General features: G+C 36.9%; 1 long non-coding RNA gene across 1 annotated transcript; it reads left to right on the forward strand.

Moving 5' to 3' along the window:
- Nucleotides 1-3: 3 nt before the first annotated feature.
- Nucleotides 4-1,770, forward strand: LOC131595899 (uncharacterized). Its single transcript, XR_009282095.1, has 4 exons — nucleotides 4-325; nucleotides 414-490; nucleotides 746-834; nucleotides 966-1,770. It is a non-coding gene; the product is annotated as an uncharacterized LOC131595899 (long non-coding RNA).
- Nucleotides 1,771-25,141: the final 23,371 nt, after the last annotated feature.

Raw genomic sequence — 25,141 nt, forward strand, 5'->3', positions numbered from 1 at the left:
CTCCTTCTCAATTTTTCTCTGAATTTCCTCTATCTTTCTTACGCTAACAGTAACAATGGAGGAACAAAACTCTTCCTTTTGCTCTCAATTCCCTTCACCGAACAATCAACAACACAAACCCCTCTCTCCATTTCTTTCTCCCACTCGTCATCTCTCTCTCGTTCTCCGACGAAACAAACGCAACACTCTCTCTCTCGGAGCAACAACACAACTCGGCTTCTTTGCGGTAACAACAACAAAACGATGCTCTTTCACTGGGTTTCTCTCGGCGGCCATGAAGGAACAAAAGCTCTCATACAAAAAATAACAACTGCAAGCATAATCAGTAAGCAATTTCAAATTCGTTTTCAACTTTCGTGACGCAGCAACGAATTTAATTTCCCTCTGTTTTTCTGGCTATTTTGTTTTAACAGGTAACTAAAATTACAGTAATAACAGTATGGAGAGTAAGAGTGGAATCGAGTTACCTACGGCAAGGAGGATTTTGCCGGTATGTTATTGATTCTTTATGCTTCTGAATTATTGTCTGAACCGTAAATTATGATGGTGGTGCTGAACCGGTTGCGAATTGTTATTGTGTTGATGTGATTCTGAATTGATTGTTGCTGTATTTTTTGAATTGTTGAATATGTCGCTGCTACCGCTTTGAATTTTTTTGTTGAAAATTGCAGTGTTTCTGAACTGTGGTTTGTTGTTATGCTGGGATTCTGAATTTTTGTTTTTGCAAATTGTTGCTGTGTTGCAGCTTCACCACAATTTGTTGCTGGAAGCGTCGGTGTTGAAATTGCAGGTGACGTGTGTATGAGGTGTAGACACGGGGCTGCAACGTTGAAGGTATGCTTCAATTCTCTTTTTGTCTTTCTGGAAATTCGTGTGGTGTTTGATGAAGAACACCCTTGAATTGTTGTTGATTGTTGTAGAACAACTTTGAACTTCTTGCTAACAACTTTGATTTGTTGTTGTAGGCTCCCTTTGATGAAGGTGATGCCTCTTTTTTTTTGAAATTGCTTAGGACTTGAAGATGGATTTCAAGTAGGAACTCTCCACACCAAGGTATGAAGAATTTATTCTTCACTCCCTTTGTAACTAGAAACTCTTACTTTTCAAGTGGTTTTCTTTGGTTTTGAAGAATTTCTCCTTCTTACCAAGAAACTTTAAAACTATGAGAAGAGGGAGAAGTGAGAAAGCAAGTAGTTTAGTTGCTTTGGTGTGTCTTGCTTCAAAGAGAAACACTTCTATTTATAGGCCAAATTTAGGGATGTGTTAGGAATTAGGAAACTTGATTGGAATGTTATGGTCATTGCAAGAATAAGAATATATTCTTCATCATTGCAAGAATAAGAATATATTCTTCATCATTGCAAGATAAGAATAAGAATAAGAATATTCTTATACAAAGATATTTTTCATGATATAAGCCATGTGTGTAAATTTTTATGTCATTTTATGATATCTCTAAGTTGCATAATTTTATGACATAAAAATCTCTCTTTGACATTCTTTGACTTTTGCTAATTTCACCCCCTTTTTGTTTTCTTTTTTTTCATGTTGCATGAGAACCTTGAAGAAAAGCATGAAGAAATTTGATCTTGAAGAATGAAGACTTGAAGAATTCAAGAATTGCATTTGAAGTTTTATTTTTTTCTTTTCCTTGTAATTCCAACTTTGTATGAATGAAACTTTGTATTCTTGCAAATGAATGGAATTTTGTAATTCTTGAATTTTGGATAAAGTCCCTTTGTAATTCATTTGAAAATTGAAACTTTTTCATGTAAAGAACTCCATTTGTAAATGCTTGAATTTCTCTTAGAATCCTTGAATGAAATTATATGAAACTTGAATATTTCTTGAATGAATTTCAAATGCAATTTCTATGTCTTGAATCAATTCTTGAATTCCTTTGAATGATCCTTTTTCAAAAGGAAATGGTGAAATATCCTTGAAGTAATGAAGTTTTGAATTTCAAGTCTTGGAATATATTCTTGCACCATGAATTTGAAATGATCTTGGATTAAAATCCTTGAACTCATGATCTTGAATCATTTTTGAAGTAATTTTCCAACAATGGACCAAACATGATATTTTCTTTGCAACTTTGATGAAATTCCCATGAATGATCAAATAATCCGTATAAATCAAATCTTCACCATGAGTAATCCATGAGTCAAAAAACTATGAAATAAATTCCAAGCAAGTCTCTTAAATCACACCAATTGGCAATGGCGCATAAAAAGTGGAAAACCGCCATGAACACGAAATTATCTTGCAAAGAATGAGTGAATGAATGAACAATCCTAATTTGGTCGATTCAAAGCTTTTGAGCTTGTTGAAATGGATTTTTGAGGACCAAATGTTGACTGTTGATCTTGAATTGAGACACAATTTCCATTGGATGTGGTCATAGGGATTATTTGAAGATGATTGAAACCTTTGATTGACTTCCTGGGGATTTTTAGGGTTTCCCAAATGTGATCCCTGATTTCAGTCCCTGATAGTTCAAAACCCTGATCTGAGGATTTGTCTGATCAATCTTTGTGTAGGAGATGTTCTGAGCCAATGGATTAGGTCAAAGTGATGTACTTGGGGTCTTGAGGTCATGTCCCAAGCCATTAGGTCAAATTCTGAGCAAAAGTCAGGAGTATGCTGTCTTCAGTCAAAACCCTAATTCAGTCGATTCAAAGCTGTTGAGTTTGTTGAAGTGAATCTCTGAGGACCAAATGTTGATTGTTGATGAAGATAGTTCTTTTGAGATGAAGGGAGAACAAAACCCTAATTGATTGTTACTTGTACTGATGAGTGATTTCCTGATTAAATCCTGCTGAGTCACAAGTAACAAACACAAGCTATGCAGTTTGTTAGAGATGCAAATGATGCATATGCAGATGATATGAGGTGGTATCTTAGGTCAAAAATTGGGGTATGACACTAACGCTAGTCGCTTGATACGCAAGTCTGATTTGAATTGGTGAATTGAATTGAATTAAAGGATTCATTGAAGATCAGGTTGATTAGAACTGTTCATCGAAATTTGAAGTGGATTTGAGTTCAAAGATAATCAAAGTTATTAAGTATTTGTGGGTGAGGTCTTGAGAAGCAAGTTACTTGAAACTTAAGACAAATGTCATGTACAAGGATATTCAGGCGTTATGGAAAACACGTTCATTCATTCAAGAATCTTCAAGTATTTTCATACAAGATCCATCATTCAGAATCGTCAAAAGCTTATCCAAGATGCACATTATTCCTCATTCAAAATTCATTAAAAGAAAAAAATATCTTGTTACAAAAAGAAGGATGGCAAATATATCAATCATTACAAAGAATACAAGAAAATCAAGCTTTATCCCATTACAAGGATTTACATATTTTGACCTATAGTTGATTTTAGTCAACTGTTGACTTTTTGGTCACACAGTTGACCAAAGTCAACTCCCACCCTGGACCTATTCCACTTCTGAACTTTAGAGTCTTTTGCATTCCAGCCCCTTGAAGTCATCACCATATGTATCACAAATCTCCAAACCTCATGAAGCTTCTAATGCTAGAGAATTTCATGCAAAGAGAAAAACCATGCTCAGACTTGTCAAAAGGAATTACAATATCAGCACCAATCAGAATCTCGATCCATATATCAATGTTCAATCTGATATACATACATCAAATTCCCAACATTTATACATCTAAGCCTACCATTGCAGTAAAGAAAAATTCAGTTACAAAGAGTCCGAAATTTGGGAAATATAAAGGCATTGGTCAGAGCTCTTGCTTGTGGGCATCACCGGTATTCATCTTACTCTCAGGCCTATACTTGCAGCCACTTCACTTGCCAACCGAAACCGAACCGCCATGCATTCAAAACTGAGCCATACAATGTGCTCCAAGATGCTGCTTTTCCATCCAAAATTAAACAAGAAAAATCCCTGCTACAACACAACACAGTCAGACAAAAGACGGCATCTAGAAACTGACAGCAAACGACATCAGTTCAGGAAATAAAAGTCATTGCTTCAAGGCTTCTAATCATTCAAGTCCCCATTTTTCTTTGACTTTGTATCCTGGTTATTTGAACCTGCAAGTTACAAAGACATTTGTTGTCAAATGCATTGCCTGCTAGACTACAAGTTTCAGCATGCCTAACACCAAAGAAAACTCACAAGCAGGGCATTTATAAACTCCATGCAGATTCAACAAAAAAATCCAGCTTATTCACAAAGCAACCCTGCATCGATTCAGCACAGAAAAGGGAGAAAAATCATAGAAAATCTAAATCAAATTCAGAGTCCTGTAAAATCCAAACAGAAGCATAAACCAACAACCTAGTACTAAAACACTAATTCTCCAACTAACTCAAACAAAATTAGTTACACAAGCTATCACTACTTACGCCACTAACAGATTCAGTTTTAACCCTAACCATTTCCTAACAGAACTCTCTAAACCAGTTAGCAAACCAAACTTTCATCCATTACCCACTCCTATAACTAACTTGCAAACATCTCATAACAGTTCTAACTAACTTAAATCCATAAAAAGCCACAAACAGAATCCTAACTAACCTTTTCCACCCTTGTAACTAACTAACCTCCTAACTATGTTAACATCTCCTAACAGTTTTAAAAACTGACTTCAACTAACACATAACAGTTTTTTAACTAACTCAAAACAGAAAAATCAGAAAGATAACTAACCTTTATCATAACTGACTCAACCTTCCTTCAACCTATATACCAGAATTCTTCAGTCTCCATTCGGCGGTTTCCTCCATCACAATCACCCTTCAATCTCTCTCTCCATATCCATCTTCAGTTTGGCATAACCTTCATCATTCACCAAGAACCATAATAGAAAAATTCAGATTTCGATCACATCCATCAACCCTCTCCAATTCTTCATCTATCTTCTTCATCTTCCCCATACTTTCAATCTTCTGAAATCAACATCATCTTCAATCAGAAATCAACTCTGCTCTTGAATCTTCATCACACTTTCATCATCACCTTCATCTCTGTACCAATCTTCATAAGAGAAACCAGAAAAAAAACTCAACAATCTTCAACGGTCTGATTCACATCCCCACAACCATCTCCACACATCTGCTACAAACAACAACAGTTCATAACACCAAGAACAATTCAACAACCATCATCACAATTCTGCAAACGAAAAAGAGAAAATCAGTAACAAGAAAAGGTAGCAAACCTCAATGAGGAGTTCTACGACAATCTTCAACCGCAGTTCAATTCTCCGATCCTCAAGTTCAAGTTTCAACCTTCGATCATCCCCACGCACTTCGTCATCATCCTCTTCGATCCGCTTCAATTCCGAAGTATCACTCACTGATTCAACATCTACACCACGATGCGTTAGCGGCCAGCGGAACACGTCAAACGCATCTTCATAACATCATTTTCTATTCATCTTCTTCTCGGCAATAATTTCACGCAAATCTTCAATCACCATTGCTTAATCGAAGGAAATGAGAGAATGAGATCGGAGGTTGACGTATTTGCTTCCGGTCATGACGGCAATCTGAAGGATTTCGCCGGGTTGAGTTTCGCCGCCGTCGCCGTTTGCGCAGAGAGGAAGAAGACTCACTTAGAATTCCAAAGGTCACAGTATTAACCCTAAACTCCCCTTTTTACTATTTTTAATTAACATTAGTTTTAATTGAGTATTAAGTGTGATTAACTATGGTTAATGGTGATTAATTTGATTAATTGAATTGTAAAAATCTGAGTTAGTTTGAATTTGGATCATCAATAATATCTGGGCCACCGAATTGCTTCTGTACCCCCCATAGGCCCATAGCACACTTTTTGGCATCATAAAATCTGTACAAAAAAAATCATCATGGGCCTGACCATGTGGGCCTACGCCAGTTACTCATCACACTAGTAGTTTCAATGTGCACCCTCTAATCGCATGTTTTAACTATTGATTAGAATTTAGTTTTTGATGTAGTTTTTTTCTTTCCTTCTTTTTTCTTAGTAATAAAGATTAAACTTAGTAGATTTTAGGATTAATTTTAGTCTTAGAATTTTCTCATTAAGAATACATAAAAATAGTAAAAATTTTAGGTTAACTTTGACATTTAGTTTTCTTCATAAAAAACTCATCAAAAATAGTAGTATTTTTTGGTTTAATTTTGCACTAATGTCTGGATTGTTTTTGTATCAATTACATGTTAATTTTGGTATAATTGTTGTGTGATTTTGTTACTTGTTTTTGGCCATATTTTTGGCCTATTTTGTTAATACCTTTTTAATGCTCCTATTAGAATTTACCATGTTAACATTAGACTTAGACTAGAATAACAACTATTAGAATAGAAAATAGGTCTAGTTCCCTCTCTCATTTTCTTTTCCTTTTCAACTTTTAAAATACTTAATAAATATCGATGAAGATCATACCGTTACTACATTTCATAGTAGGAAAGAAATGATTGGGGCGTAGGCCCCGATGTATGTTCTTTTCTACTTAACGGAGAAGAAATGATTGAGGCGTGAGGCCTCGGTGTATTTCTTAACCGTTATTTAGAGAAACGATTGTGGCGTAGGCCTCGATGTGCATTCTCTAAATATTCACAAAATAACTCCTTTTTGTATTTCCTTTACTTAGCGGAGAAGAAATGATTGAGGTGTGAGGCCTCAATGTATTTCTTAACCGCTATTTAGAGAAACGATTGTGGCGTAGGCCTCGATGTGCGTTCTCTAAATACGCAAAACAAAACTCTTTTGGTATGATCTAAGTCACAAATTAAAATTCCCTTAAAAAACACCAACCAAAAACACTTAAAACACTAATAAATGGTCAGATTTAAAACAAAGTAAGGAAGTGATGCGAAGCCTTGTAGTAGGTCTTCGTCATCATGGAATTACCCTAAAAGACACAAACCAATCATTTCTTTTTCTTTTGCCTCTTTGGCACCTAAGGGCACTGTTATTTCCGCTCGTACGCATCGTAGGCGATCCCTTATGCAAGAGCGCGAACGTTAACTCCGCCCAACTAAAAAACACAAAAACAAACAAAACTATGGAGCCGAACTACGACGCTCTGATTCCTGAAAAGGATACGTAGGCATCAAGTCGCGGGGCTTGAACGAGCACATTTGTAAATATTTCTTTCTTTTCCCCGTATTTCTTTTTGCATGCATTCATATATAGACATAGACATAGTACACACCCTTTAGATAGAAACAAACATAGGTGGATACCATCGAGTACGATGGGCGCGAGGGGTGCTAATACCTTCCCCTCGCGTAACCGACTCCCGTACCCTATTCTCTGGTCGCAAGACCTTGTTCTTACCCTTTGTTAGGTTTTCTGATATTCCTTTCCCTTATGGGATAAATATATTGGTGGCGACTCTGATCTTTTTCGCGAGCGTGCGACAGCAGGTTTGGATTTTGGCATGTTTGGATCCTTTTCACGTTACTATTTGCCTCTCTTTCATTTTTTATTTAATAAAAACTCTTGATATAATTATAATGGACAAATAAAAAACCATAGTATAATAATAATAATAGTATATAATGATAATATGAATCTAAAAATAATAACAATAAGGTAAATCTATTCTAAGTAAAAGTAGAAATAATAACTATAAAAATAAGAAATAAAAATATTATCAAACTAATAATTACTAAACTTAAAAATAATTTAGAACAAACAATTATGTAAATGAATTTGGATTAGTAAAGATAAACTTATTTTAAACTAAACAAATATTTTAAACAAGCTATTTTAAAAGGCTAATGTTAGTAAAGTTAAACCAAACTCTCATAAAATCAAAGTTAAAAAATAAAAAATAAAAAATTAAATGTTAGGATGGGCAAATTTTGGGGTATGACAGCTGCCCTTGTTCAATCTTCTTGAACCTGAAGAGGTAGAAGATGATTGGACACTGAAATGCCCTGAAATTTGCTTGCGTAGGGAAGGAGTTCTGTGGGAGATGGATTTATAGATGCCACCTGTTTGCCTTGCAGGGCACTTGTCTAAAGCATATGCTTTTCAGACCTGTATCATTTGATTGCATCTGCGGAGAGAGGAAGTAATGTCTTACCTAAGACTACCTGAAGAGGTTCCTGAATAGGATATATCGACGGTTGATGCGAAGAAACTTAGGCTTTGAACAATGCTTAGGAAGAATGTCTTGGAGAAGACTAACTGAGGAGTTCTTTTAAAAGAACTAAGTGTGTCTTAGAAAAGATTGGATAAACATTTTAAGAAGGCTACCTAGAAAGGCATGATATGTCTTAAATAAGACTCACCTGGAAAGGCTCCTAAAAAGATATGAAACGTCTTGAACAGGACTACCTAGACAGGTTATGGTACGTCTTAAACAGGACTCACCTGGAAAGGCTCTTAGATAGGATACGGGATATCTTAAACAAGACTTACCTAGAGAGGTTCCTATAAAGGGAACGATACGTTTTAAACAAAACTATCTAGAAAGATTCCTATAAAGGGTACGATACGTTTTAAACAAAACTACCTAGAAAGGTTCCTATAAAGGGTACGATACGTTTTAAACAAAACTACCTAGAAAAGGTTCCTATAAAGGGCACGATATGTTTTAAACAAAACTACCTAGAGAAGGTTCCTATAAAGGACATGATATGTTTTAAACAAAACTACCTAGAGAAGGATCCTATAAAGGACACGATGTGTCTTAAACAAAACTACCTAGAAAGGTTCCTATAAAGGGTACGATATGTTTTAAGCAAAACTACCTAGAAAGGTTCCTATAAAGGGTACGATACGTTTTAAACAAAACTACCTATAAAGGTTCCTATAAAGGATATGGCATGTTTTAAACAAAAGTACCTATAAAGGTTCCTATAAAAGACACGATATGTTTTAAACAAAACTACCTCGAAAGGTTCCTATAAAGGTCGTGAGACGTTTTAAACAAAACTACCTAGAGAGGTTCCTATAAAGTGTACGATACGTTTTAAACAAAACTACCTAGAAAGGTTCCTATAAAGGGTACGATGTGTTTTAAACAAAACTATCTAGAAAGATTCCTATAAAGGAAACGATGTGTTTTAAACAAAACTATCTAGAAAGATTCCTATAAAGGCCGTGAGACGTTTTAAACAAAACTACCTAGAAAGGTTAGGATATGTCTTAAACAAGACTGCTTGGAAAGATTAGGATAATTGTCTTGGACAAGACTACCTGGAGAGGTAAGAAATTCTTTAATTGTTTCTGGATTGTCTTTGAAGAAAGACTTGGAATGAGGTATTAGAATTGTATCAGTTAAGATTGAATCGTTGATACGATCGTATTTGCACTGTAATTGTATGATAACATCCTTTTGAACATGAAGTGACCTGAAAAGGCAGCGTTAGTTTTATGCAATGTCATGATGCATGTGTCATGTAATGAGATTCTCAGAATAAATGAGAATTATGCATGTATGCTTATCCCACACTGTGGGATGTAAATAGTACAGGCGTGGGAAGATCAATTATGCAACAATGCTCCTTGTATGATACCAGTGTGACTTCCCGAATATCAGAAATTTTGAGAGACGTGCCCCTTAATCTGAAGGAGGGACCTTTAGAGAGAACTCGAGTTTCACCATGTCTTGCCTGATATGCCTTGCCCCAGTGTTTGAATTCTTGAAAGATATGCCCCTAGTTAATAGGGTCCTTGATTGTATGCCCCTATTTTAGGAAAACCCTCTGGATGTGGTTTCCCCATTCAAGAGTCTTTATCAGGAATGATCGTCTTTGATTAGACCAATTTTGAGGTCTCCTTGATGCTAAGTGTTGATTTGAATGTGAAGTAGATGCTTTTCAGAATGAGTCATGCATTTCGGTCGCGTCCGACGGACAGTGACTTGCTGAGTACTCAGAGTGAGATGATGTCTTCTACAAGACTACCTGAAGAGGTCCTTGGAAAGAAATGGGAGATTGTCTTAAATAAGATCGCGCTTTAAACAAAGCTCAAAGGGATGTGTTTGTGCAGAGGGTCAAAATATTCCTATAGCGGATAGAGACTGTTTTTAAGGAGTGTGGGGTTTTAAACAAAACTGAGGAAAAACATCTTGAAGAAGGTCACCCTAGAAAGGATGGTGAACTGTCTTAGAGAAGACTCCATACTTTAAACAAAGTTTGACAAGGTTTTTGGAAGCATAAGAGAAGTTTGAATATGTCTACAAAAGACTAACTGAAAAAGTTAAGAGATGTCTTACAGAAGACTGCCTAGAAAAGGTTCTTAGAGAGAAATATGTCTTAGAGGAGACTGTCTGAAAGGGTTTGAAAATAGAAAGGATAAGAAGATGGGTCTTAAAAAGACTATCTGGAAAAGGCTCCTAGAAAGGGTGAGAAGTATTTGAACATGTCTTGAAGAATACTATATGGACGGATTGAGAAGTATCCTGTAAAGGTTCCTGGAAAGGATGTGAGAGTGGTATTGACACCATCTGATACTGAGTGACCTTTGCAACATGCCCCAGGTAATAGACTTGCCCCATGGGCTATTCAGCGTCCTTGAGAGACTCCATGGGTATCGATTAGATTGCCCCATATAAATGGGATAATGACGGGTTATGCCCCGTGTGCACCCCAGCTATCTCAGTCATGTGTAAGAGATGTTTCTTCTTTTGATAAGCTTCTTTTTGGAAGCTATTTCATCTGTCGGTAGGATTTTTAGTCATTAGCCATGCTCCATGCAACTTCTCCCTGATGTTAACATTTAAATCTATATAGACAAATGTACTTTATAATGTAATGCGAATGCATATGTCTGTCTTGAAAGTTTAAAAACATTTTTGAGTAAAACAAAGTTTTTTTGTAAGAAAGTGATATCAACTCAAGAGTTATAGTAGACCTTAAGGAGTCGGGATACCTTTTGGTAACGGTATGCTTTCGAACTAACCATGCTTCAGTTAGGACTTTTAAGGGTTGTAACGTGGCCTAGTTCACGGTTTAAAGAAACAAAAGATGGAGGCTCAAAGTTTATTTGTACCCATCCCAATCTTCGTGATGTTCTCCAGTCCTATGCTCAGTTAGCTATGTGTTTAGTCTCCAAAAGAATTTGGGGAATTATGACATTGACATTTATGATGGTTCAAAAACCAAAGGTTTATCTGCAAAGGCAGTCATCCTCCTTTTTTTTGTAATTTTTTCCTTTTGTCGAAGGTACATAGTAACCTTTTTTTTCGACTTTGTTATCCCTAACTTTTGCCTGAACTGTTCGTTTTAAAACTACAGTCAGCGGGATGCCCCAATTTTTCCTAAGTCTCCTTAATAGGTTTTGACTTAGAAGGCCCTTGCATTGCTTTCTTGGATATTGACTGCCGGATTTAATGATGATGGGGAACCATCGGTGATTATGTTCAAAGGAACAATTTGGAATGATTAAGTTAACTGAGCAGCTACCCTACCCCAGGTTATATATGAAGGGTTCTATTTTATATGAAGGAAAACTCCTACTTCTTTAGGCTCAAAGGGGTTGACGAGGGATTAACATCCTTATATCTCCATTATTTAGGAATTGAACAAATGCCTGTACATCGTCAACACGGTCTGTTCGAAAGCGTAGTGTATGAAATTGTGGTATCGTTTTCGTCATTCTCCCTCTAAAGGTGTACGACTTTAATCGAGAGTTGAATATCACAAAGGAGAAAACCAAGTAAAAACACAGTTTTGAATATAGTGAGAACACTAGGAATGAATCAAGACAAACGTAAGCAATGCATTAATGATTGTTTGTAAAGTACATAGCATATGTCATAAGACTAATGTTTAAACAAACGGAAAGAAATTGCGAATGAAAACAAAACTTATGATATGAGAAATCCTCCTTCTAGCCACCTATGGCTTTAGACTTGCTAGGATCTTCGAACTCAATGAGCCCTTCTTCAATCAAATCTTGTATCTTGTGTTTCAACGACCCACAATCCTCTGTATCATGACCAGGACTGTCTGAATGATAAGCGCATCTAGCATGATGCTTGTACCCGGGAGCGGGGTTAGCTGGAGCTGAGTATGGAGGTAGCAGAGTTACCAAGTTCTGACTGAGCAAACGTTGCAAAGCTTGAGACAGTGGCATGTACAACGGGGTGAATGATCGTTTTGGCTTGGACCTCCAGGGGCGTTGGCCACCCTGTTGTTTTTGTTGATCCTTCTGTTGTACTGTTGGTGTCTCATTAACCAGGATTGCCCCAACAGTGTTGGGTTCCTTTTTTCCGTCATATGACTTCTTGGTGTGATAGGAACCTGGGGATGCCCCTTGTATCTTCCCACTTTTGATTCCATCTTCAATCCTCTCACCAATGACTACCAAGTCCGAGAACCCTGAAGATATGCTTCTGACCATCTTGTCGTAGTATGGTCCTTGCAAGGTGCTCATAAATATGTCCACCAGTTCTTTTTCCATTAGGGGAGGTTGGACTCGAGAAGCCATTTCCCTCCACCTTTGGGCATACTCCTTGAATGATTCATCCTTCTTCTGTGACATGTTTTGTAATTGTATTCGGTTGGGTGCCATGTCCAAGTTGTACTTGTAATGCTTTAAGAAGGTGTTGGCCAAATCATTCCAGCTTCGGACAGAAGACTTCTCTAATTGCATGTACCAGTCAATGGACGCTCCGCTTAAGCTTTCTTGAAAGAAATGTATCATTAGCTTTTGATCGTGGGCGTAGGCAGCCATTTTTCGCACATACATGCGCAAGTGATTCCTCGGACATGTGAGTCCTTTGTATTTCTCGAAGTCGGGAATCTTGAATTTGCGAGGGATAGTCAAGTCTGAGACCAAACTCATTTCGAAAGCATCCACATCGAAGACATCATATCCTTCTACCACTTTTAGTCTCTCCTCCTGCGCCTTGATTTGTTCACTGTCCTTGGAGTCTTCCTCAGGGTTAGGAATAGACTGTTGTGTCTGAGGTGCTTGGTCTGAGTTGTCCACCTCTTGCACTCCGTATTATAGATCCAGGTAATCTTCGTCCTTAGGGACATCGTCAGCAGGAATGCGAACTGTGCGGGTTGTCCCGTTCGTTTGTAGAGTGGGGACAAATCCTTCTTGGGAGGTTTCTCCTTTCTCTTGGAATTGGATAGCTCTCCTAACAGAGCGGGCCTGAGGTCTGTCCTTAGCCGGGCCGAAGCCTGAAACAAATCCTAGCGGCGGGTTTTCGTCATCGGGGATCTCATCCTGAACCAGGGTATCCCTAGACTGAACCTCTTTTGCTTTTTCTTGTTTATCCAGGAGGGCCTTCATGAATTCTAGCACCTGAGTCATACCTCCTTTAACTTCCTCCATACTAACCTTCAGTTGATCCACTTCCTCACGAAGGGCGGCTTGATTCTGTTCTAGCTGATCCATTGATTTCTTTTGCTGAAATCTTGTTGGATAATATGGTCGGGATGTTAGGTTATCCTTCCCAATGGTCCCCTGTTCTGGAGATAGAAGAGGAATCTTCTCTCAATGTCATAAAAATGATGTGTATGCCATGCATGATATGTATGATATCTTTTTTCCTTCTTTTTTTTTGAATAAGATATGATGCAAGAATGCCCCTGATGTATGATGAATGGAAAAAGAAATAATAAAAAAATGATCAACACATATATATACATATAGCACATAATCACATAGGTTCATAGGTCCGACGTAGCGGCTCTTGGGAGCCAACCTTATTATAGGGGGTTCTAGAAGGTCTCATGGGGTCGTTCGTAGCCTCCGAGACTTTTTTGTCTCTTCGGATTTTAGAACAACTCATTTTATCCATGAGGTTCGAATTTTTGGGGTAGGTTCCCGGAGAGATCAGCCAAATATCCCGTCCTGCCCTCAACAAAGTCAAGCCTCGTTTTGAACATTTCCGAATATTCAACCCACTCCGAGTGGAGTTATCAATGAGACTCGTAGGCGATTCATGCTCCCCTATTGATCTCAAAGTTAACTCCCACACTTAGGGTTTAACACAACATAGAAAATACCAGCAATGCATATAAAAATATAACAACAGGCAATTAGATATAAATATATTAACATAAATAATTAAATATAAACATGTTATAAACAATTAAATATTTTTTAGATAAAAAACAAATAAACAAATTTTTTTAAAAAATAAAAATAAAAATAAAAAAAATAATTACAAACCCTAAAAAAGGCGAATTAGCCAAACCCTAAAAAGTTGTCAAACCTAAACCCTGCCAAAACCTAAAACCTATAGGAGCATAGTATTCACTATTAAGTTGTCCCCAGCAGAGTCGCCAGCTGTAGCAACCTGCCCTAAAAATTAAAGTTTTAGAGTCGCCACCTATTCTGAAGGGCGAATAGGAAACCCTACGCAGTATAAAGATCAGGGTAAGATACTATATTCAGGTCGAGGAAAGGTGTTAGGCACCCTCAACCCTTTCCTAAAGGCTAACATCTCAAAGATAAAGGTTTATGGCAAGGTTTATAAAGAAAGGTGACAGAGAGTAATAAGAGTTAAAGGCTAATTATTTGAACATGATTAGAGTTTGGAAGAGGGGGACTCGCCTTGTTGCCAAGTGCCTACGTACCTCCTTATGGAGGATCAGAGTCTACGTAGTTCGGGGACATGGTTGTACGCTTAGGATTTGAATTGAAAATGTTTGAAAGTTGTTTGAAGGCTTTTTGAATGGCCTGTCGTAGAGGATGAAGATCCGTAATTTGATTTGAAGTGTTTTGAATGTTTTTTAGATGTTTGGGCGTACAACCCTGATTTGATTTGTACTATTAATCGCGATGATCAATAGGTTTGATCACCATAATTAATAGATTAGTGGGGATTGCTAACAATTTTAATCGATAGGTTCGATTATCACTAATAGCAAATAGATGTGTTTTTTAGAATTTAATTATTATCGTTACCCCTCATAATCAATAGATTTGATTACAAATAATAACAAATTTGATAAAGAGGAAGTGCTAATCATCATAACCAATAGATTTGGTTAAAACCATTTAGCAAAATAAATTATTTTAATTTATAGGATTTGATTAATTAAATTAATCGATTATTAATCATCGCGACCAATAAATTTAGTCGGAACGAATAATAATTTAAATCCTAATATTTGGCCAAGGGCAAATGGGATTGAGTGAACCCTAATGCATTATGACTTTCTAGGGTTTTTTTTTTGTGATTTGTGATAGTTAAAGTTAATTAAAATTAATTAAATCGAACAAATCGGGAAAATAATCGGAAAAACCCTAATAGTCCTAATTCTGACTTATATTATTCTAATTTTTAATTGAATGAATTAATTAAATCTAATCATAATTAAATAACTAGTAATCCAAATAATTAAATAAATAATAAAAACAATGTATAAAAGAACCTGGCTGTGATCCCATGTTACTAGTCTTTGAGGCTCCATGATGAGCATGCACATTCTGGTGCGTTTGATCTGATCCGGATACGATCCAATGGCCAGGATGACGAGGATGTACCGTGAGCCACACTTGGGCATGCACACTGAAACTTATGGCAATTGAAACACAATAAAATAAAAAATAAGAGATCCCTAGCCAGGGATCGAACCGGTGACTCAATGGGTCATAAACACAAACGCCTCCGCTGGGACACCATATCCTTGCTGTTCATTTTATGATTCCAATGCTAAATATATAAAAGAAACGAACAAAAATCAAAATAAAAAAAGGACGTGCGCGGAGCTGCACAGCTTCTTCTTCTTCGCGATATCGTTACTATTGCACACACACCTGGAAATTGATCTGAATGAAACACAATTAATAAATAAAAAAGAACACCATGACTCGACTCCAATCACCCTGCCGAACACGATGATACCCCTCATATGGTCCAATTCTACCTATTTTGAAGATCCCCAATTTAGAGCTTGAATAACCTAACAATGGTGGATTCCTCAATCTGTGACAAAACTCAAAATTTCCAGCCCAGAAACATTCCATACAATTATACAAACTCAAAAACACAATAAAAAATCATTTATAACATGTAATTTGGTGTAACCGAATGGAAACGTTTCTTGACAAACCGTGGCCTATGTAAGATGACTCTGAACCTGTTGAATGCCTATGGAGGACGAGTCAGCTTCAGGGATGCTCCAGGGATGTATTTGAATCCTCGAAACTCTTTAAATTGGCCTGGCACTTTGAATTCGAAATTGATTTTTTTCTTTGAATTTCCAAGAACTCCACTATGGCTTTTGGCTGCAAAATCCTCTCTTTTCTGTCTGCAATTCTTGTACATATATATGACAGCATCCTAGGTTAACCCAATTAATTCTTGATTGAATCTGATTCAAATCTGATTGGGATTTGTTGTATTTTTAGAATGATTGGATTTGAAGAAGTTGAAGATGCAGGTTTGGATTTTGGCATGTTTGGATCCTTTTCACGTTACTATTTGCCTCTCTTTCATTTTTTATTTAATAAAAACTCTTGATATAATTATAATGGACAAATAAAAAACCATAGTATAATAATAATAATAGTATATAATGATAATATGAATCTAAAAATAATAACAATAAGGTAAATCTATTCTAAGTAAAAGTAGAAATAATAACTATAAAAATAAGAAATAAAAATATTATCAAACTAATAATTACTAAACTTAAAAATAATGTAGAACAAACAATTATATAAATGAATTTGGATTAGTAAAGATAAACTTATTTTAAACTAAACAAATATTTTAAACAAGCTATTTTAAAAGGCTAATGTTAGTAAAATTAAACCAAACTCTCATAAAATCAAAGTTAAAAAATAAAAAATAAAAAATAAAATGTTAGGATGGGCAAATTTTGGGGTATGACAGTAATCATAAGGCTAAGGTATAATAGGTTTAAGTTTGGTTTACAAAATACAAACCGCAAACCAAACCGAACTGTGCGGTTTTGTTAAAAGATGACCCAAACTAATTCAAACCAAATGCAGTTTTTTACAGCTTCAGTTTGGTTTGGTTTGCGGTTTTCTATTGGGTGGGTTTAGTTTTGAACACCCCTATTTCTAGGTTATGGGATTTTGGGGATTTTTGCTCCCAAACTTCATCACTCTCATTTTTAGGTTATATTAAGTTAGAAAAAAATTATGGAGCTTGCATTTGGATGATTGGAGGTGTATTAATCGTCGAATGGAGCACACAAACCGAGAGATTTTTGGTTCATTTCTCTTCCTATTTGTGTTTTCTCTTATAGTTGAGTTTTATGTATGTATTTACTTTGAACTCATGTATATTTGTTGCCCACTGCGTTATATAAAACTTTCTTTATAACTCTATGTTGATTGTTGTCTTAGATTTTTGCTCTGTGCTCGAGATTTGGGTTGCTTTAGAGATAAAATTCTTGAATCCTTATCTAGGATGATATCTGTTAGTTTCTGAACTCTAGAGATAGATTTAAAGCTGACAATCACTTGTGCATCCGTCCTTAATGCTTTCGGTGTTTGAGTGGTGTGCGAGAGATAGCCGACGCGAGAATACAGATGTTCCCGCAACTTTACGTTAGAGATAAGCTTGGTTGCGAGTTTATCTCGTAGGTACTCCAGAGATGGACACTAATGTGAGAGATACGTGATGACATAGACGAGTATCGTAGGTTGAGTATAACTGATCGATAAATTTAAGTTTGTGAGAAGTAGATTGTATGCAATGCTTGATAAATCTTATCTTTCCAAAGAATGAATTCTTTTGTGTTGATATTTACTTTTCCATTTTTATACTTTTGAACATTCCAACCAAAACTCGAAACCATAGAAACCGTCGAACGACATTATAACAACCATCTCTGTGGATACAATAATTCTCAGATAAACACTTTCAAATCTTTTGTTGCTTTCCGCTATGCCTCCTTCAACAACAACCCGATTTTTATTTACTGGTTACTTTATTAGTTATTTATTTTATTAATTATTTTATGATATAATAATTAATTAATTGTGTGATTTTGTGAATATATGTGTTATATGTGTGTTGCGTCATTGGGTGTGAAAATAATAGGAATGAGTTATTAGGCCTACTAATAATAGGAAGAGTAAATGTGGGGGTATGTGTTAGTAAGGGTTTTGATAAAAACAAGAGAAATAGAAATTAGAAAGAGAAGTGAGGAAAATCAAAAGGAGAGGAAAAAAAGGAGAAAGAAGAGAAAGGGAAGAGAGAATCCTAAAAGAAGATCTATATCCAAGGTAAGGGTGAATTTTCATGTGATTGTAGGAGTATGTAATGTATGTAATGGGTATGAACATGTATTAGGATTTGAGATTTCAATTTCTAGGTTTTGGTATGCTTAGGTTTTGATTTAGAATCCATAAAATTGATGTTGGAATTATGTTTTTATGTTGGTAATTGATACTATATGATGAGTATATGTTATAATGTCTTTTTTTTTTTGGAAAATAGAAACTTTATTAACCAAAAGGCAAGGAATTACAAAGCGATCCGCAGACCCAGCTGCATTATAATCCTAAAAACAGACATAAGGGATTATTCTAACATAAGAGTAATAATCTTAGGCTTAAGAGAATGATGGACCCAACCCCTATAACAAATTTTGTTTTTAATTTCTTGGATGATGTAATCATGATCAGCTTGGCCTCCAAAAGAAACAAGGTTCCTATACATCCATATGCCGTAGATCGTCTCTGCTAATGCAAGTTTGAGAAGAGTAGCCCTCCATCCTTTAATTGCACCATGCTCAATGCACCAAATTAGCTCCTGCTGCCACTTCATGGGGACATGGTCAAAGTTGATCCATTTTAGGATTGCCATCCATATAGATTTCAGTTCCACACAATCAAACAGAACATGAGTATTAGTCTCATCCTGTCTACAAAACACACATTCTGTGTTAGCAACCATACCATACTTAAAAAGTCTGCTCTTTGTGGCCAAACGCTCATGGCATGCCAACCATAAGAAAAACACTGCTCTTGGTCTAGCCGGATTACGCAGGATAAGCTTATACCAATTGACAATAGGGGAGTAGCTCAGCGAAAGATACACCTCATGCATTTTGAATTTACTCTTGGCTGTCATATCCTCCCATAGCCTTTGATGAGTGTCAATATAATCCCTTTGTTCTAAGATGGCCTTTGTAATCCATGTACTATCAGTTTTTATTTTAACCTCCTTGATGTCTTTGCCCTTTAAATAATAGGAATTAATCCATTTGATCCAAAGATTATCCCCCTTGTTACAAAGATTCCACAGTAATCTTATCAAAGCACATTTATTCCATATGTTGATATTAAGAATATCCAGTTCTCCTTGCTTGGCAGGTTTGCACATATCTCCCCATGCTACTGGACTTTTCCTGCTGCCCATATCAAAACCAGTCCACACATATGTTCTACAGATACTGTTAATTTTCCTTAGCACCATTTTCGGCAAAGGAATGACCATGAGCCAATAGTTCGCAATCGCAAGAGAAATGCTCTTAACAAGGTGAATCCGTCCAGCATAACTCAGCAGTTTAGCTGACCAGTGCTTAATTCCTCCAAGGATCCTGTCAATTAATGGCATATAGTGAGTAATAGAGAGCTTTTTACTCGACATGGGAATCCCCAAGTACCTGAATGGGAATCTGCCCTCGGAAAATCCATATTTATCAAGCATAGTAAGTTTCTCCTCATTCACAACATTGCCAAAAAAACATCTTGCTTTTCGCTTGATTGATCTTCATGCCTGTAGAGGAAGCAAAGTTGGAGAAAGTTTGAAGCATGAGGTCCATTGACGTGCTGTCACCACGGGCAAATAACAAGACATCATCTGCAAACATCAAATTTGTTAGGTGGAGTTTTGCACATTTTGCATGATGATGAAAGTCATTGTTGAGTTGCATTTTGTGGAGAGATCTTTGAAGATACTCCATGATTAGGACAAAGAGGTAGGGAGAAATGGGATCGCCTTGTCGAATGCCTCGCTTAGCCTTCATTATTTGAGTGATGTTGCCATTGACACTGAACCTGTAAGAAACAGTGCAAACAAGGGTCATAATCCATTGAATAAAACAGGCGGGGATACCAAATTCTTGCATAATGTTTCTTAAGGCTTCCCAAGAAACCATATCATACGCTTTCTGTAAATCCAGTTGAACCATGCATCTCGGTGGACCACTCTTCCGACTTTATCCTTTAATTAATTCAAAGGCAAGGAGGATATGACTATGTATTTGTTGACCCGGAATGAATGCTGCCTGGTTCGGGCTAATGATCATAGAAATAACCTGTCTCAATCTCGCTGTGAGGATTCTTGAAATAATTTTGCTGAAGGTCGAGCAAACAGCTATCGGGCGAAAATCTTTGACTGCCTTAGCAGCTTTACTCTTAGGAATGAGAGTGATTAGGGAGCAGTTGAAGGCTTTGTACATTCTACCATGAAGAAAAAAATCTTGTATTGTCGCAACCACATCTTGCTTTATAATATCCCAGCAATACTTGAAGAATTTGGAATTATATCCATCCAAACCGGGGGCTGACATTTCATGGATACCTTTAAGAGCTTTCACAATTTCAGCTTCAGTGACGGGCTTTTCTAATTCAATTCTATGCTCTCTAGACAATTGAGGACCTTTTCTCATGGCTTCTATGTCAATGTTAAGGAGGTCATCATCATCTTTCCCCATTAAAGAGCCATAGAAATTCAGAATCTCTTGCTCAATATCAGCTTGGGAATTAATAGTGCTTCCATCGTCATTATGGAGAGAAGTTAAAGCTCTAGAAGTATGCTTCGCCTTAATAGCAGCATGGAAAAAGGTTGTGTTAGCATCACCATCTCTCATCCACCTTAATTTTTCCCTCTGCTTCAATATAGACTCCTCTATTTCCTGCCAGTGAATTAGGTTGTTAGTGCATTGCTTAACTTCCTCGATCAAATGGATGTTCATCATATCTGTCATAAGTTCAGTTTGAGCCTTCTCTAGGTGATCCCTAGCCCGAAGGATATTTTGATGAGAAAGTGTGAGGTTTTTATTCATGGAATAGAGGATAGGCTGTAGTCTCTTCAGCTTTGACCAAAGAACAAACATGGGATTACCTTCCAAAGGGATAATCCAATTGTTCCTAACAATTTCCTTAAAACCTGTAACATCAGTAATACAATTCAGAAATCGAAATATTCTTTTGAATTTAATCTGATGCTGATCTGATAGAAGCAATAGAGCATGATCCGAGACTTGAGGAGGCAGGATCTTAAGGTTGAAATTGATGTGAAGTTGGAACCATGCTGCATTTGCAATTAACCTATCAATCCTGGAATATATGGTGCCCACAGTATGCTTGTTGGACCACGTGAAATAATCCCCTGTGCTATCCATTTCATTGAGACCATGATTATCCATGAATGTTTGAAGATCCACGAATTCTCCATCTGATACCCTTTGACCCTCAATTCTATCCTGCACTTTCAACACATTATTAAAGTCTCCCAATATGACCCAGGGGCCTTGAGTCTGCAAATTGTGTAAATCTCTCCATAAAATCTTCCTCTGTTCCAGTTTATTCAAGGCATAGATTGCTGTTAAAAAATAAGAAAAGTTCCTCTGTAGGTTCTGAACTTTACAATGAATCATCTGACTAGTACATTTCAAGACATCAATGGCCACATTGTCGGAGTTCCAATTGATCCAAATTCTTCCATTCATATGACAACTATAGTTATCAACAAAATTCCCTCCTACATGGAGTTTATTCCTGATATTTATTGCCTGCCCTGCTTTGACTCTAGTCTCAATCAGAATATTTATGTCAGCTTTAAGCTCGGCGAGACGGGAGCTTATCTCTTTGAGCTTTCCAATCTTATTGAGCCCCCTCACGTTCCAAGAACTAATCATTTAGCCCGGATTTTGTAGCACTAGAAGATCACTCAAAATCCCTAGAGCATCAAAGCCGTTTGTACTCAGAACAGAAGCATCAGTTTCCTCTATCATGACTCGCTTGCCACGATCCTTGCCGGATTTGCTAACTGAAGTCCATTGCTTAGCATCAGGGGTTCTCTGAACTGGATCTGTAATTGCAGCATCAGTAGGTGATTGGATGACAGGTAATTGGGGAATTGTGGGCTGAGTCTTTGCTACTGGTGGTTCCTCTTCAGTTGGGAGAGCAGGATTCTTGGTCTCAACAGGAGCTTTTGGTTGCCAAATTCTCGCTTTGGGCTTAGGCTTGTCGCAATTATGACCAAATTTTTGACAACTACCACAGAAAACAAGACGCCATTCATATTCTATAGCTTGTCGCATCTTCTCACCATGATTATCTCTAATAATAATCTCACTTGGAAGATCTTTTGTAATGTCCATTTCAACCATAATCCTAGCATAGGAGATCCGCAATCTATTTGCCGTGCATTCATCAGTAACTATAGGAACACCAAGAGCACTTCCTATTTTGTTGAGACTTGTTTCGCCCCTGTTTACCCAGAAAAATGGTAAACAAGCGCTAGTTTCCTTTTTAAAGGTTACTTTTGCGGAATCAACTAGAATACTCCAGGACTAATTGCTTTATTTTGTTATGTTATGTGTATCTGATTTGTATTAAATGCAACAGTAACTTTAAAATAAAAGTAAACACTGAAATTAAAGGCTTTAAAGTAAATCAAAGCAATAAAAAAGCAGTAAATGTGCACTGAAAGATGAGATATAACGTAAAATGATTGCATTAATTAAACTGGTACGCATACGTACATTCCAAAGTTGCACTCGTTACTCATTTTTGCACAGAGATTTGAGTTTACTTGTGTTTATGTAGAAAATGCGGACCCCTAACTATTCCTATGAAACTTGCTTAAATAGAAAAATAAAATAACTACTACTAACGGTCGACTGGTTATCAGTCAACACGTGTCTTCGACATGCAAGATCTTCAATTGTGAGACCTCCACGCGTCCTGTAAGAACTGCCAGAAAACTGCTTGAAACTGCCTCTTAACTTCTGATACCTCTCGACTTCCACTTCAGTTTCTGCAGCAAAATTCTTAAGTCTTCGCATCCTTTAGGTCTGGTCGAACGTTGAAGCCTCAGATGACCTTTCTAGTCGAACAGCTTCGACTACTAAGCATTACTTAGTCGAACCACTTCGACCCAAATGGCAATGTAATTATTTAATTGAGGCCCAATTACCAATTTAGGGCCTTTTTACCAGATTGAGGCCCAATTACCAATTTTGAGCCCCAGTTGCCTATTTGTTGGTAAGTCGAAAACCTAGGGTAACAAATTGCCCTCCAAGTGACTTCTTTCGACTGACTTTAGGAAAGAGAGAAGATGGCGTTTCAGTTCTTTCTTGGGTTTCGACTTTTGTTACTTCCCATTACGCCATGATTACGTTTCATTTTCCCAGGCACTAATTATTACCTAAACGCTGGGTAATGGGCTATTAACTTCTCCCACTTTCTGAATCCAGTTTTCAAAGAGTTTCTTTGACATGAATGACTTTTGATTTTACAACTTCTCTTTTTTTTTCACGATTTCTAGTGACGTCACCACCAGCTTATATATATGTACAACTTCTTTCTCCTTTTTCTTTCTTTCTCCTCGTTCTACTTCTCTTCTCAAACGTTTCAGAAAGAACCATCTCTTTTCCTCTAACCTTTACCCATTTTCTTCTTCTCCTTTTACACACAACAATGGCAGCTACGACCACCAACACCACTGTGTACGATACGGGTGCGAACCCTTTAGGGTTTATTATGTCTCGTGAGGAAGAAGAACAAGGCTTAGATTTCATTCCTCAACCCAACCTTACTGAGGCCAAAGCCATCATTTGGCAAAACCAGATGTTAATCCCTTTTCAGATTACTGATAAATTAATGGCTTTTTCAGGGCCATTACCAGACCACCGTTACCACCCAGAGCAAACCACTGGTTTCTTTCCTTGCTTCCAAACCACCATGCCTGTAGCTTTCGACAAATCACGTGTCCTCGATTTGAAGTTTATGGATCCTTCGCTTAGGGTTTTCCGTTCGACTCCAGCTCCTGGCAACAAGGAATACTTGGCTTGGCTTAACAAAGTTCAAGCGAAAAAACAACAAAGATGGGAGGAATTGGGCATCTTCGACGTCATACAATTATCCCGGACTGGTCATAGAGTTTGTCCCCCCATGCTACTTTATCAAATTTATAATAACTTTATTAGCAGCCTCGACTTGACCATTAGCCTGAGCATAATACGGAGTGGATGTTAGCAATTTAAATCCTGTCTCTGCTGCAAAAGCTTGCATCTTTCGACCAACAAAAACTGATCCTTGATCAGTAGTAATAGTTTCTGGAATCCCATATCTGTAGATAATGTGTTTTTGTATGAAACTAATCACTGCTTCTTGATCAGCATTAACTAGTGGGATTGCCTCTATCCATTTAGTAAAATAATCTATTCCTACTAAGTTGAATCTTTGTTGCTTAGAAGATGCAGGTTTAATCTCTCCTATTAAATCCAAAGCCCATCCTCTAAAAGGCCAAGGTTTGATAATCGCATGCAATTCACTGGCTGGAACATGTTGAATGCCTGAAAATTTCTGGCACTCTTGGCATCCTCTTGCATATTCAATACAGTCTTTTAGCATTGTTGGCCAATATAAACCTTGTCTAAACAACAACCATTTCATCTTATGGCCTAATTGATGAGCTCTACAAACACCACTATGAACTTCTGACACAGCCAAATATGCTTCAGCTTCACTTAAGCATTTCAACAACACACCCTCAGCTGTTTTCTTGTATAAATCATTTCCTAATATCACATAGTTTAGAGCTCTGTATTTAATCTTTCGATCAGTTCCTCCGACTGGATTATTTAGGTAGTGGACCAATGGGTTCCTCCAATCAGCATCAGTCATATTGTCGATGGCAAAAATTTCCAAGGCATACAAATTTTCAATTTCAACATCATCATCTACCCCCTCGAATTTTGACGTCGACAATTGACCCAATTTGTCTAATACTTCATGAGTTTCTTTATTCTTGATCTCGACCATATCTTCTAACTTGTCTTTAGAAACTCTATACCCAGAAGCAATTTGTGCCAATTCATTGGCAATGTAATTGTTGGATCTTGGTACATGCAAGATCTCAACATGTTCGAAGCTTTCTAATAAGCGTATCATGATTGCATAATACATTATTAGATTTTCTTTAATGCACTTATACTCTTTTTTGATTTGTCGAATCACTAGTTCAGAATCACCTC

Source organism: Vicia villosa, linkage group LG4 (assembly GCF_029867415.1).
Source record: "Vicia villosa cultivar HV-30 ecotype Madison, WI linkage group LG4, Vvil1.0, whole genome shotgun sequence".
NCBI lineage: Eukaryota > Viridiplantae > Streptophyta > Magnoliopsida > Fabales > Fabaceae > Vicia > Vicia villosa.